This window comes from Crinia signifera, chromosome 1 (assembly GCF_055691185.1).
Source record: "Crinia signifera chromosome 1, ASM5569118v1, whole genome shotgun sequence".
Taxonomy (NCBI): Eukaryota; Metazoa; Chordata; class Amphibia; order Anura; family Myobatrachidae; genus Crinia; species Crinia signifera.
The window spans coordinates 207,361,901-207,376,703 of record NC_139217.1 but is presented as its reverse complement, the minus strand read 5'-3'; the positions used below and the strand labels follow the sequence as shown (position 1 = coordinate 207,376,703).

The 14,803-nt window shown below is 40.3% G+C and overlaps 1 pseudogene across 1 annotated transcript; it reads right to left on the bottom strand.

The window, feature by feature from the left end:
• Positions 1–3,204: 3,204 nt before the first annotated feature.
• LOC146064322 (methyl-CpG-binding domain protein 3-like) lies at positions 3,205–11,599 on the bottom strand (annotated as a pseudogene). The gene is made up of 7 exons (XR_014471791.1): positions 11,463–11,599; positions 10,407–10,565; positions 9,969–10,151; positions 9,196–9,199; positions 8,689–8,778; positions 8,080–8,257; positions 3,205–4,926 (listed from the first exon to the last, which is right to left on the bottom strand). The product of XR_014471791.1 is annotated as a methyl-CpG-binding domain protein 3-like (transcript).
• Positions 11,600–14,803: the final 3,204 nt, after the last annotated feature.

Below are 14,803 nucleotides of genomic sequence, written 5' to 3'. Positions count from 1 at the left end.
GATCTTGGTTTTCAACAGTTCTGAAGCTGGCAATACAAGAACCATTAACTCCTCCAATGATATCGAATCTTTTATTCCAAGGGCCAGTAAATCATCCAAATCCAGATATATTATCTGTAAAGGCTTGGAAATTAAGAGGAAAATGTTAAAGGAGGAAGGACTTTCAGATCAAGTCACTTCATTACTATTACAGCCCAGAAAAGAGGTTTCTTTGACATATTATCGAGTCTGGCAGGCATTTATTCGCTGGAATGGCTCAGTAGAGAAAATTTAAAAATCTTCCACTCCTCAAGTTTTACAGTTTCTATTTAATGGATATTCTTCTGACTTGGCTTTGTCAACATTAAAAGTGCAAATTTCAGCATTAAGTATTCTACTTGGCAGGAGGTTGGCAGAAGAAAATCTTATCAAGAAATTCTGCAATGCAATTAAGAGAATTAGATCCACAGTGAGATCACTAGTTGCTTCATGGGATCTGAATTTGGTGCTGAATGCTCTTATGAAAGAGCCATTTGAACCGTTAACAGAGACTTCTCTAAGGTATCTCACATGGAAAATAGTTTTTCTAGTCGCATTTACCTCCGCAAGGAGATTCAGCGAACTCCAAGCTCTATACGTAGAGGAACCATATTTAAGAATTTTTGCTGACCGAGTAGTGTTGAGAACACATCCAGATTTTCTGCCAAAAGTGATCAGTTTGTTTCACCTCAATCAAGAAATTACACTTCCGGCATTTCATTCTGATCCAAAGAATGGAAAAAAAAAGTAATGGCATACATTAGATTTGGTGAGAGGCATCACCATTTATCTGGATCGTCTTAAGTAAGTCAGAAAGTCAAAAAGTTTGTTCATCATACCAAAAAGGTGTAAGAAAAAGGCTAGCACCTTCTAAACAGACAATGGCGATGTGGATCAGAAAACTGATTCCATTTGCTTATAAACAAGAGAACAAGGAAGTTCCTGGTAGTATAAAGGCACACTCCACCACAACTTCGTGGGCTCAAGCCTCTATCAAGGATAACTGCGGTGTGGCAACTTGGTCGTCCATACATACATTCGCAAGACATTATGCTCTTATTGTGTCAAATTCTTGGAGATCAAGTGCTTCAAAGCGTCCTTGTAGATTAAAATTAATTTTCATGCATTTAGATTTCCTCCCTCTTCTTGCTTTGGTATTATCCCAAGGTCTTGGCTGCCATGGGGACTGTAGAAGAAAACTGCAGATTATACTTACCGATAATTCCTTTTCTTCCTAGAGATCCCATGGCAGCCATTAGTTTTTCCCTCCCCTTGTGGTGTTTTTTCCAGGACTAAGAGAAAAGGAGACACTAAAAAGACAAGGAGGAAAGGGAGGAGCTGGGATTTATACTGGAAGGGGGAGGTCCTAAGGAAAAAAACAGCCCGTCTAACTAGGAGAGGGATGAAATCCCAAGGTTTTGGCTGCGATGGGATAAGATAAGGAATTATTGGTAAATATAATCTGCAGTTTTCCATAGTAGATGAACTTCCATCTACCTTATATTTCTGAACGTCCTTGCAACTTGACTGTGGTCCCTTCCCTTCTCCAGTGAATACGGAGAAAAAATAATTATTAGATTATCTGCAATTGCCTTGTCTCCCTCCACTAAATTCTCAGTGTCTGTCCGAAGTCTTATTATTCCTCCATTGGATTTTCTTTCACTTACTTAAAAAAAGTTTTTCTTCCTTATCTACTGACTTAGCCATTTTGTCCTCAGCTTGTGCCTTGGCACGCCTGATTACTTTCTTAGCCTCCTTGTGTCTGGCAAGGTACACTTCTTTGTCATTATTTTGAGTCTGCTTGTATGTCCTAAATGCCATCTTTATTGCTTTTACACTAGTTGATACCTCTTTTGTAAACCACACTGGCTTTTTCCTGGTGCTTTTCTTAACCCTTTTGATACAAAGGTCCGTTGCCTTTAGTATTGCACTTTTTAATTTTTTCCACCTCTCCTGCACTCCTTTCAAGTTCCTCCAATCCGCTAATGAATCGCTTAAACATCTCCCCATTTTTGTAAAGTCAGCCTTCCTAAAATTCAACACCTTAGTTTGTGTGTGACTGGAGTTGAATCATGCCTTGATACTAAACCATACTGCTTGATTATCACTGGATCCTAGTTTCTCACCCATATAGGTCTGATATCCTGTCACCATTTGTGAGTATTAAATCTAATACTGAGTTTTTGCGAGTAGGTTCGCTCACCAATTGCTTGAGATGCTCCCTGTAGGGAATTTAGAAATTTGCCACTTGTAGTTGATCTTGCAAAAGACTTCTCCCAATTCACATCATGATTATGACTTCTCCCTTTAAAGCAATTTTATTGACATCAAGCAATTGAATCCTGTCCAAATCTTGCCCCTGACCTGGTCGTATATAGATTACTCCAGTGCGAATAGTGTCCTTCTCCCCCATTTCTGTGGTCACCCAAAGGGCCTCAGTTTTTTCCTCAATGTTTTGTATTAAAGTAGCAATTATGCTTTTCTTTACATACATTGCTAACCCTCCTCCGATTCTTCCCATTCTGTCCTTCCTAAATATATGGTATAGCTATGTCCAGGTCAAATTGTATAGCTATGTCCAGGTCATGATTCTCATTACACCATGTCTCTGTAATAGCCACAATGTCTAGGTCATCCTTTGTCAGTATTGCAATTCGCTCAGGAATTTTGTCTTCTAGGCTTATAGCACAGGTCTTCAACCTGTGGCCCTCCAGATGTTGTGGAACTACATTTCCCAGCATGCCCTGACAGTTTTGGCATGCTCTTATAGGAAAAAATGTGGCAATGCATGTTGGAACATGTAGTTTCACAACATCTGGAGGGCCATAGGTTGAAGACCCATGGCTTATAGCCTTTGCACACAGTTTTACAAATTTTGCCTGTGCATCTGTTATTCCTAGCTATGTTCAGACATTAAAAAAATTCAAGTCTAAAGTTGAAATGACCTTTTTGATGATGCTGTTCAATGTCTTTTTTCTTTTTTACTGTTCAGAAATCACTTTATCAGTTACAACACAGCTGCACTTCACTAAATCTAAAGATACAGTGAGTCTGTTCAAGTCCCCATAGACATTCAATGAACCATAGACTTGGTAACGGGGAAGCTCTTGAGATTAATTTAATACATTCGTTTATAAATGGCCCCCTCACATGCTTCAGACCATTCATACAAAAAAAAAAAAAATGAAAATTTGTACAAATGTTTAATATTTACACTTACAAAAACAAATTCAGGGCAGTGTGCCTGCATAACACAGATTACAAACAAAATACAACTAAAAAAAAAAACACACAGCATTGTATCACTACCCAACAAATGATAGGTTATAAGCCACTAACATTTTTCAATTTGTTTTTAAAATCTTTCAAAAAAAGGGGACTATGAAAATGTGCACACAATTAAAATGTACAGATGGAGCCGGGCTCCCTCTTGCTGGCGAATCCCCAGAATATCACTGCTCCATCTGTATGTTTGTTTAATCCTACACTTTGGAACGGTTATTAATGATAATTATGCTTTCCCCCTTTAGAAGTAGTAATACATCTTAAGGCCCATACATACTGGGCGATTTTGAGATAAAAGCAGCTCACTTTAGAGAGCAATAAGCCCCGATGCTTGCTCCTGCATCATCACCGGCCATACTACCAGCTGATGAACGAAGAGGTGGATGGCTTTCCATAGCGTCCTTCTACGGAAAGCTCTCCACCCTCAAAAAAAAATCATTAAGTTGGGCGAATGAAAAATATTTAAAATCGCTCCGTGTGTTTGCACAGAGCACTTTTCAGCCAAGCGATCTTCCCAATCACCACAAATACCTAGTGTGTTTGAACCTTTAGTGTACAATGCAAATACACAAACCAGCTAATTTTGTGGTCGCCAGTAGGTAGGATGCTTCAGACTACGTAAGTAGAGCAAGAGACACCATAACTACTGCCAAGCTGCTAGGTGAATCTTGTAGAAACATAAAACAGGACTGTCCTTTCTAAAAGGAAACACTGTTCCATTTCTCCATACATTGTTCAGGGCTCCAATAATGCAAACAGGCGACCCATATGCTGAATACTAGGCAGACGGTGTTGAAAACCCTGTCCAGACCAGAGGCAGGTTGGCTCTTTTAGGGTATTAAAGACCTTAAAAGTGTTGGTGTTGTTGTAGGGTATTATTCATAGACTGATCACAAAAAAAGTTTTTCGTTGGCGTTACATGGTGTTATTGCAAGTTTTAAAAAAAATAAAATACAAAAAAGTGCTTTGTGTGAAAATGAAAAACAAACAGGACGGAGTCTCACTGGCAGTCTACAGCAACAACATGTATCTGCAACTACTATTGTTCATCTATTGACTGAAAAAAAAAAAAAAAAACACTTTGAGCACAACCTACACACCCAGCAGTTACTTAGATGGTACACGTAGCATGTCTCCTTGTAAAAAAACAAAACAAAGGAAGTTTTACAAAACTAATTACTCCATTTAATTGAGGGAACTTTTAATTATAAACAGAAGTTGGACTTTTCTTTTTATATTGGTTTCCTCTAGAAATGGACAGATAGAGCTTTAGTAATTACAGACATTAATATGGTAATGAGTGTCTCAGGCTGTCATCCTTTCTCTGGTCCCCAAGTTAAGTGACCAATGTTATTTTAATGAAAGGGAGGGGGGTGTGTTATGGTCTCAGTCATTTTGCAATAAAGAAAAAAAAAAAAAAAGGCAACACTGCAGTCTTATACATCTTCTGCATCCTGTACTCTAGCATCTTCATCTTCTCCATCTTCATCATCATCATCATCAATATCCTTATCAAGCGGAGCACCCCCATCTTTGGAGATTTCATCTACATGAGCAAGCATGTCAGCCATAAGAGCTTCCTCCAACTTTTTCCTCACTTGTTGCACCAGCTCTTCCTGTTTCCTGAAAACAAGGTACAGTACACATTCAGCATATAAATTTGGCTGCAAAAGGAGAAAGCTTTATGACTAGACCACATGCTGCGACTACTATAATTTAGGAGAACACAGTTACAAACAGCCCCTCTTCTGGTTGCCACCAATATTTATGAAGAGGAGGTCCACCTAAATGCCTTTATTGCACAGATACAACCAGGTCTAAGTAAATATCCTCAGCGGCCAGACATTTTACACAATATACAAAGCAAATGTCTATTTCTACTTTTTCAGAAACACTACCATTTCTTGAAATCCTACACAAATGACACCTACATACTTGTGGGCGAGTATGGTATGGTGTGTTCCACAACCAAGCGTTTAGTGTATACCATGATAGTTGATAAAACAGACGCCTTGTGAATGCACTTACATGAAACAAGCTTGTTTATACCTTCACCTTGTTCTGGTATAATAAAGTTCGGTACTTATATGTTAGTTGGGTGCCCACTAAGCTATTTGCTTAGTTTTACAAGTGCGCTCGCCACACTATATAAAATCAATTCCATGCTGACATAGATAGTGGGGGTATGAGTGTACTTACTATAGTGGGTGCCCAACTAACATATAAGTACCTAAAGTTCAATTAGATGCACTTTTGTCAGATCAGATAGGGACAATAAAACAACTCAAATAGTAGGGCATACATAATAGGTTCAGCGTTTGCCAGAAGTTGGCCAATATTGGGCGTTTAATGTGGCAATCATTTCCAAGGCAAAACCAATCCACTCAAATGTAAGAATTAAGTTTGTCAAACAGTTTATAGATCTTTGTCAAAACAGATCTCAATCACCAGGGGAAAAAAGTAGTTATTGTTACTGCCACAGCAGCATTTACTATTGTAAAGCGCAACGGAATCTGCTGCGCTATATAAGAAACTGTAAATAAATAAAATATATCGCAGGAAGTGCCGTTATAGTCCCAGCACATACAAACAAAACAAATGCTGCAAATCACCATACCAACTACAGGGTTAACAGCATCAATTAAACATATTGCTGGTTAGTTTTTTTGGGTATTTTCTTTGTATGTAATGGGAAAGGTCACCAATGCTACAGCACTTAATAGTAAATCTGTGTTTGTCAGTAAATATTTGGGCTTAAGTAATGGTTCCAAAGATGAATAGGACAGCTTGACCATTATTGATGTTTTGCCAAACTTCTGGTGTCCCCGTTCCAGCGTTTGAAAAAAATAAATAAAATTATATTGTTTTTCATAAGCAAGAAACCAAAAGTGCATTTTGTACATGCACACTCAGTTGGAGAATCTATTCTGTACAATATAGGTATATATTCAGTATTGGTCTTTGGGTCCATTCTATCTAAAACAGAATATTTTCCGCCTGAAAAAATTTAGACTATTCAAGGTAATTTTTTTCTAGACAGTCTAAAGCTGGGGTAGCCAACTCCAGTCGTCGAGAGCTACCAACAGTTAATATTTTCCAGGTCTCATCACAGAATCACAAGTGAAGTATTTAGCTCCACCTGTGGATCTTTCAAAATGTGTTCATGAGTAATGAGTGCAGTTGCGCAGCAGCTAGGTTGTCTGGAAAACATGAACTGTTTGTAGCTCTCGAGGACTGGAGTTGTCTACCACTAGTCTAAAACAGTGGTAGCCAACTACGGTCCTCGAGAGCTAACAGTTCACATTTTCCAGACAACCTAGCTGCTGCAAAGGTGCACTCATTACTAGCTGAAACATTTTCAAAGATCCACAGGTGGAGCGAATTACTTCACGTGTGATTCTGTGATGAGACCTGGAAAACAATAACTTTTGGTAGCTATCGAGGATTGGAGTTGGCTACCCCAGGTCTAAAGCATTCTGCCTGTCAACTCCTTTTGTTGGTCATTGAGACTTGTTGCAAATTGTCTAAACTCAGTAATGTTAATCAGATGTAGCCTATTCAGTGTCAATGTATTTTCCCAAGCCTGACCCTCCTTCTCTGCATGTCCCCCACACTGGCCCCAATCAGTGTATTTCCCCCAGTCTGCGCTCCCCCACTCTATTTCCCCCAGCCTGCTCCTTCACAGTATATTCCCCTGTCTGACCCCCTCTGTAAGCCAGAGGATGAGAGGCCAATAAGGCTCCGGCCAGTCACCCTCCCCTGCTGAGTCTGCTTTGCTTCTAGCTGCCCCCCTCCAGGCATACTGCTGTCACTGATCGCTACAGACCACAGTAGGAGAGATTGCAGACCGAGGATGGAGCGGAGCCCGGGCGGGGGATGGGGGTTGGACACATACTTATAAGAAGACACTAAAGAGTGGCTGCCAACACCCTCTCACCGCTGCACAGTCACATAAAGTAATGTGCTCTTGCCAGCGGCCCCATCTCTACTGTTCTGCGCTGTGCGTCCTGCTTCTAATGCTCCGCCTGCTTCTGGCTTGAGGCCACTTAAAGTGACATTATGGGCCACAATTGGCCCGAGGGTCAGACTTTGGCATGCCTGGTCTAAATGGATTGTACTTTCAGTCAGGCATGTCCAACGTTGGCCCTCCAGATGTTTTGAAACTACACATCCCAGCATGCTTTTCAATAGTTTTAGCATCCTCTAATAGCAAAACTGTGGCAAAGCATGCTGGGATGTGTATTTTCACAACATCTGGAGGGCCAACGTTGGACATGCCTACTTTAGACAATGTGATTATGCGCTGACAGCAGTAGTCTTTATGCGGCTGCCAGTGCAGCTATCCCCCAGCAGCGCTGGAGCGTGGACCCGCTCATTAACTAACTGCAAGCTGGGCCCTCACTCTCAATACTGCGGAGTGTGCCGGGGCTGTCAGGCGGAATGCCTGTTTGAGATCCGCCAGAATGCTTTCCGCTAGAAAAGCATTCTGAATAGTTGGAATGTCAAAATGGCGGAATAGCTGATGTAAATCAGCAAACTGGCAGAGTAGATTCCAACTCCGCCTGATAGTTACTAAAGCCCTCTCAGAATGACAAAAACATACAGTACCCTCCAGAAAGGGTTTAAAAATCGGTCCGTAAATATGTTCTTAACCAAAATCAATGTTACATTTTTTTTTTTCAATTAAAGCACATATTGGTCACGTCACTGTTCTACTGTGAAAGTATAGAAGTAATGCCATCCTTCTTAAAATAGACGTGGAGAGGTTATTTCTACCTGATGTCATCATCAGTCACCATAAATGCCTTGCAGAGGGGCTGTGAAGTATTGAGCCAAACCCCTGGATTCTTCTCCACTGCTGCAGACAATTGTCCAGTGATTGGCATGGTGCTTGTGTGCAGAGCACTAGCAATAGCAGAGAGAAGGGTTTCATCTGTGCACCCAGGACCTACACCTAAAGCATAAAACAGAATATTTATAGAGAAGTGAAAGATAGGCAAAGGGAACAAACATGTCGGGTGCAAAGTATTAAAAATTCAAAAAGGTGTGCAAAATTGTTACCAATAGCAAAACTCTATATAAAACACACAACCTCATCATAATTGGCTACAAATGCTGATGTAATATACTTGCAAAATGCTTTTTCTAGTTTCTACTTTATGCCGGTGTACTCCTATGAAAAGTTTTGAAATCATGCACACAATGCTCGGTGGGTGGGTAGGGGTCCTTATTGCAAGTGCTTGCTCTGTTTCAGGGATCCATGCAACACCATTGCTTACAACAGGTTGGAGGCAATAATGGGCTTTACAATTTTGATTTCTGATGCCAGCACTGCACATATACATATTATTAAAAAAAAAAAAAAAAAAAAAAAACACCCCTTACCTTGCAGCCCTTTTGGCAATTCCATGGTTTTCACCAGCTCCTCTGCAATGTCAAAAGCATTTAAGCCACTCAGTTTCTTTTCCCAAAAAGCTGTAGTTTAAAGAACAAAATCAGCATGGGTTATGCCTGGGAATATGTATGGCTGACAAGAATAGTAGCCACCCTCAACTACAGGCGCTAAACATATTCAACCAATTATTGAAAAATCAATACATGTAAAGTTATAGAGTCCAATAGTAATGTGTTTGCTACATCCTCCAAGCACAAGCCAAACAAAAAAAAAAGAGAGATCTGCGCTAAAAACTTTTTTATGTAATGCCAAATAAATGATAAAGTATAATCTGATTTGTTGCAATGGGCAACATATTTCACTTCTAAAAACCTCATGGACACCGATGCAAAGAGTGAGACGAAGTTAGAGAAAACAATGGAACCAATCACAGATTGCATGGATCCACGCTGCTGAGCGGCTAAACTCCATTTACAATTTGAAGGTTGTTACCTTGCCTATCTGAATTTAAGAAATTCAATTGTGAATGCACCAATCTCAGTCAACTGTATGTTCCTAAAGTTACTAACACACTGGTAAATGGGCCATTAAATGTTCAAATTTGAATTACTTCCATTTTGAATACTATTTACATAATTTAATATTTTAGCCTTCTACTAGACCAGCGTTTCTAAAGCGTGGTCCTCAAAAGGACACTAACATGCCAGGTTTTAAGAACTTCAATGCCTGAGCATAAATGGTTAAATAAAATAACAGGAATAGCTTTGTTTTGCACCCCTGAGTGGTAGCTACAGGAGATAACAATTGAATTGCTACCCCATCGGTGTGCCTTGAGGACTTCAGTTGAAAAATGGCCTTAGATAGTCAGTAACTGAACCTAGAGAAACCTTATACTTCAAAAGCAATAACTGTATGTTCACATCATTCTTTAAAAAACAAACAGCTCTAAAAAAATAAAAAAAGTGCCCACACACAACGACAATTTTTTTATTTTTTACAGATTGGCCTATTTCCAATAAAAAAATAAAAAAAGATAGATCGTCCGATTTTTTTTTTTTTTTTTTTTTACAGATAATAGTCGTATGCGCACTCGCGCTGCATGAAAGATCAGATTTAACAAAAGAGCCATAGCAACGCACATAGGATCTTAAGAGAAATCTTTGGTAAAGATGGCACTTGCCTGAAATCTTTTGTCCATGATGAACAAAAGATTTCAAGGCCAATTTATGCGCACATATTAAGATCGCAGATCATTCTAATGTGTGGGCACCTTAATTAGAACCTTCTCTAGTTGCAAAATCCTGCCTTCTTTTACCTGGCGTGGCTGGTCTACCGCTTTCTGAGGGTCACTTTTTACTTTATTAGTAGGATGGTTTGTCACTTTGGTGACCGGTTGCTTGAAGATTGAAGCCGTTTGTCTAACCGGAAGAGCAGTGTTCAGATCAGGCTTGCCCTGCAAACAGAATGACCATGATTTACTACTCAGTCAGGAAATACAATGAAACATCTTTATCCATCTTTGACGTAAGAAGACAGACAATGTAGTAGCAAATCGTAGTTATTTCATAGACATAGCATTTTTCGGCTGTCAAGAGATTAAAAGCTAAATTGCCCTGACAATTCATGCTTATGGTTGAGTAGGACAAATTGCATAGAAAAATAGAATCCCATTGTGTTTTTGCTACTCTACATGGTTTAATTGAAATACCTTTGTTTGATTTAATCCATCATATCGCATTCGCTGACGTTTTTGTTGATTTTGCTCATCAGCATTTTCCCAGTGCGAAAATCAAATGTGCTGAGGTCCATGGAGTTTCCGAGGTAACGTGCCAGTTGTGGCTTACTACGGAACTTCTTCCCACTGGGACTGGAAAAAAAAAAAAAATTAAGAAGGAAAAACTTTAAATTAATAAAAAGTAGAGACATTTATCCATGCACCAACTAGTTAAGTTCTGGCATAAATTTAGCCTGTAGCCGAGCACTGCCCTGATAGACTTCTGTCTATTGACTGAATGTTACACCATGACCAATAATGCTCCCATCATTTAGCACAAAGACCATTTTGGAAAAAAAAAAACTACAAAATTGTTGGGTGATAGGTGGCACTGTGAAAGGAGCTCCCCTAGCCGGCAGCTGCTAAAAACCAGACAGTCCTGGAAATGAGGAAACAAAGAAAAAGTTGGAAGCAGCGCTCAAATAACCAAAAGTATGGAACTTGGAAGATTCCTTAAAAATTTGATTTTACAAATTATATTTAATTTTATTAAAAGTACCCATAAAACAGTCTATATATTGGCCAATAACCATATATATTAGAACAGATTTAGAACCACATGTTGTGGCATAAAATAAGTTGGTATAAAATAAAGGCTATGCACCATAAAAAGTGTTTGTTATCCGTTCCTAGACTGGCCCAGAAAGTCTTAATTATGTTTCTTATATAGCGTATACATATTCCACATCGCCTTACAGAGAATATTTTGAACATTATCAGTCCCTGCCCCAGTGGAGCTTACAATCTATATTCCCTACCACATGTACAATCTCACAAAGACATTCTAGGCTTAATTTTGTTGGGAGCCAATTAACCAGTATACCCCACGCATGGGGAAAATATACAAACTCTGCACAGTTAGAGCCGTGGTATGAATTAAACCTATGACCTCAGCACTGTGAGGCAGTACTGGTAACCATTACACCGTCCGTGCTGCCCTTAATGCTGTATGTGCCAAACTGGAACCAATAAATATGAAGTTTTTGTTACCGTCCACCATAGATTAGGAATGGCGTGCGCTCTTGTACGCCTCCTGGTTTGGGTGTATAAGCTGATCTTAGGCAAGGATCCAGTCCACCACGGAGGATGGGGTATGAGCGGGTACAGCTGGTGGCAGAATGCTTCATTCCATGGAATTGGCTAGGAACAGATAACCAACACTTCTTATATTAAGGGACATATGGTGCATAGCCTTTAATTTATTCCAACTTATTTTATGCTGCAAAATATGGCAGCATGTATAGTCAAGATTTAATTATTTATTTTGTATTTCCCTTGAAACAACCATTTTTCACAAATGTCAGCAGTTCAATTCAGCACAATGCATTTACTGTCAACGCTACAATACTGGCTGAGAAGGAGCATATAAATTCCGCACAAATTTGTAAGTTGGCTTCACATATTGGCTCAATAAAGCAACAAACAAATGTAAAGTCAGCTCCAGTCATTATCAAACTGAACTTACAAGTTGTAAGATCAACACAAACATTCCCAGACAGACTAAACCTGGGGTAGCCAACTTTAGTCCTCGAGAGCTACCAACAGTTAATGTTTTCCAGATCCTCACAGAATCACAAGTGAAGTAATTCGCTCCACATGTGGATCTTTTAAAATGTGTCAGTGAGTAAGGAGTGCACCTGTTCAGCAGCTAGGTTGTCTGGAAAATGTGAATTGTTGCTAGCACTCGAGGACTGGAGTTGGCTACCACTGGACTAAAACTATGATAATCATCTTATTTTCAAAAATAAACATGGTGGAATTAAATTCACTCAGCAAAGTGCTACCTCTGTATGCTAATTTGCAAGAGAAGACCTCAATATCTAGCCATCAAGGTGCAATCATCCTAAAAGGCACTTTGCAGACTTCTGAGAAAACTATTTGACACCATGCCTGACATGGGCTCTACACAGTTTTAGCATTCCTTAATAGCACAACTGTAACAGAGCTAGCTGGGACTTGTAGTTTCACACCAGCTGGAGAGCCACAGGTTGGCCAGGCCCTTTTTACATAATGCTGAAGTGAGTTTGTTGCTGGGAACTGGAGAACGAAAATAAAAATGTACATATGACTATGACTATCATGTTAATATACAATTATCAATAAACCTTGTGTTTGAGATGGATATGCACTTCTAAGAATGGAAAAAAAAAAATATTAGTTGGCAGCATGAAAAGAAAGCAAAAGACTTCCAGGCTTTATAGAGACTACCAGGTGGAGGGCGCAATGTGCAGACATCCACCATGCATGTGCATTGCTCGCCAGTCTGTGGCAGCTGTAGGCTGCCAGCAACACAGCTGCCCAAAGCTATGAAGTCGCCCTACACAGAGAGGGTGTGAGAAATAAACTGCAATAAGTGCACCCACAAGGCTTACTGCACAGGATAATCACCGACACAGCTGCAGGCACACCATACCATAACTGCATCTGCCCCTTAACATCAATACAAATACATAAGTTGTCATTTATAAGGGCCACGTGCACTTAAAGATAGCTACTTATTAGTAAATATAAATAAATGATATATATATTTTTTTAAATAAAAAGCTCCTCCAACTCCAGTCCAACTATGTGACGTCACGGACACCTGAGTCCCGGCCGAGCCAAGCAGGAAAGGAAACCGCGCACGCATAATGAATATAATTCTTATGTTGTGACAGTGTATGAAATATGAATGTAAAGGAGTACTACAGCAGCAAACAGTCACAGCAGCTAGGGGAAGGAAAAGAATTCCTTATTAAACATATATTGATTTTTTTCTACTATATGACTTGCTTTGGTTGTCATTTTTTTATTTAATCAAAGTTGGGACACTACCATACTATACACATATACATAGTTTACACACACACACACACACACACACACACATCCATATTTGTGTATTAATATAGGTCATTGGGTACTTATGTACTAACTGGGCTGCCGATTTTGAAATCGGGTCCATCGCTGGTAAAATGGACTGAGTCCATTTTAACATGGAATTCAATGGGAAAAGGGGTCCTTTTCATACCCCTACTATCCAAGTGGGCATGGAGTTGGATATAAACCTGTGGCGAGCGTAGCGAGCCACCGAGCCCGAAGCGTGGGCGAGCCCCCGCGAGGGACACAGAATACCGTCCGCTCGCCACGCTTCGGGCTCGGTGGCTCGCTACAGGTTTATATCCAACTCCATGCCCACTTTGATAGTAGGGGTATGAAAAGGACCCCTTTTTCCCATTGAATTCCATGTTAAAATAGACTCAGTCCATTTTAACATTGAATCCTATGGAAAAATCGGGTAATCGCATCGCATGCGATATGGTCGTATGCGATATCGCATCTGATTATTCGACCCTCGCCTATCGATGCCCAAACATCGAGCATCAGGTCCCAACCATCAATGTTTTGGAACATCGATAGTCGATGGCCATCCCTAGTTGGAGAGTCTCTGTCCCTCACTATATGCTGGCAGACCACGAAGTAAGACAGTGGCTGGGCTCATGACTCATATGGATTTACAGGCACAGAGTGTATGGCTCACAGCACAGACTTGACCTGGACTCAGCAGTTACTGCACTCTCCTTCCTCCTGCTGAGTCTGCCATGCTATAATGCTGCTGCTGTCTCGGCTTTTGAAACAGTGAGTGACGCGAATCAGGCATCCAGCTCAATGATTCGAGTCCCTGAGACGAGGCAGCGATTCACTAGCCATCTCTAGCCTGGATGCCCTCCCTATGCCCAAGTGCGAAATGACTCCTGGTTTACTTGGAGCTCTGGCTGCTGCTGACAACCAGCCACTCAAGGAACAGTTATACTAACTGGAAGGTAGAGAGAGGTCCTGAGAGGAGATGTGGTTAATATCTTGACCGACAGAATACCAGCACCGTTCTCATGCCTTGTGGCCAAAAACTGGCAACGACATACTAACATTAATGAGGGTGCCAAAATCCCAAGTGCTGGCCTCTAGCAGGGGAGGGAGAGAAAGAGAGAGAGAGAAAGAAAGAGAGAAAGAAAGAGAGAAAGAAAGAGAGAGAGAGAAAGAGAGAGAGAAAGAGAGAGAGAAAGAGAGAGAGAAAGAGAGAAAGAGAAAGAGAGAAAGAGAGAAAGAGAGAGAGAGAAAGAGAGAGAGAGAGAGAGAGAGAAAGAGAGAGAGAGAAAGAGAGAGAGAAAGAGAGAGAGAGAAAGAGAGAGAGAGGAAGAGAGAGAGAGAAAGAGAGAGAGAAAGAGAGAGAGAGAGAGAGAGAGAGAGAGAAAGAGAGAGAGAAAGAGAGAGAGAGAGAGAGAGAGAGAAAGAGAGAGAGAGAGAAAGAGAGAGAAAGAGAGAGAGAGAGAGAGAGAGAGAGAGAGAGAGAA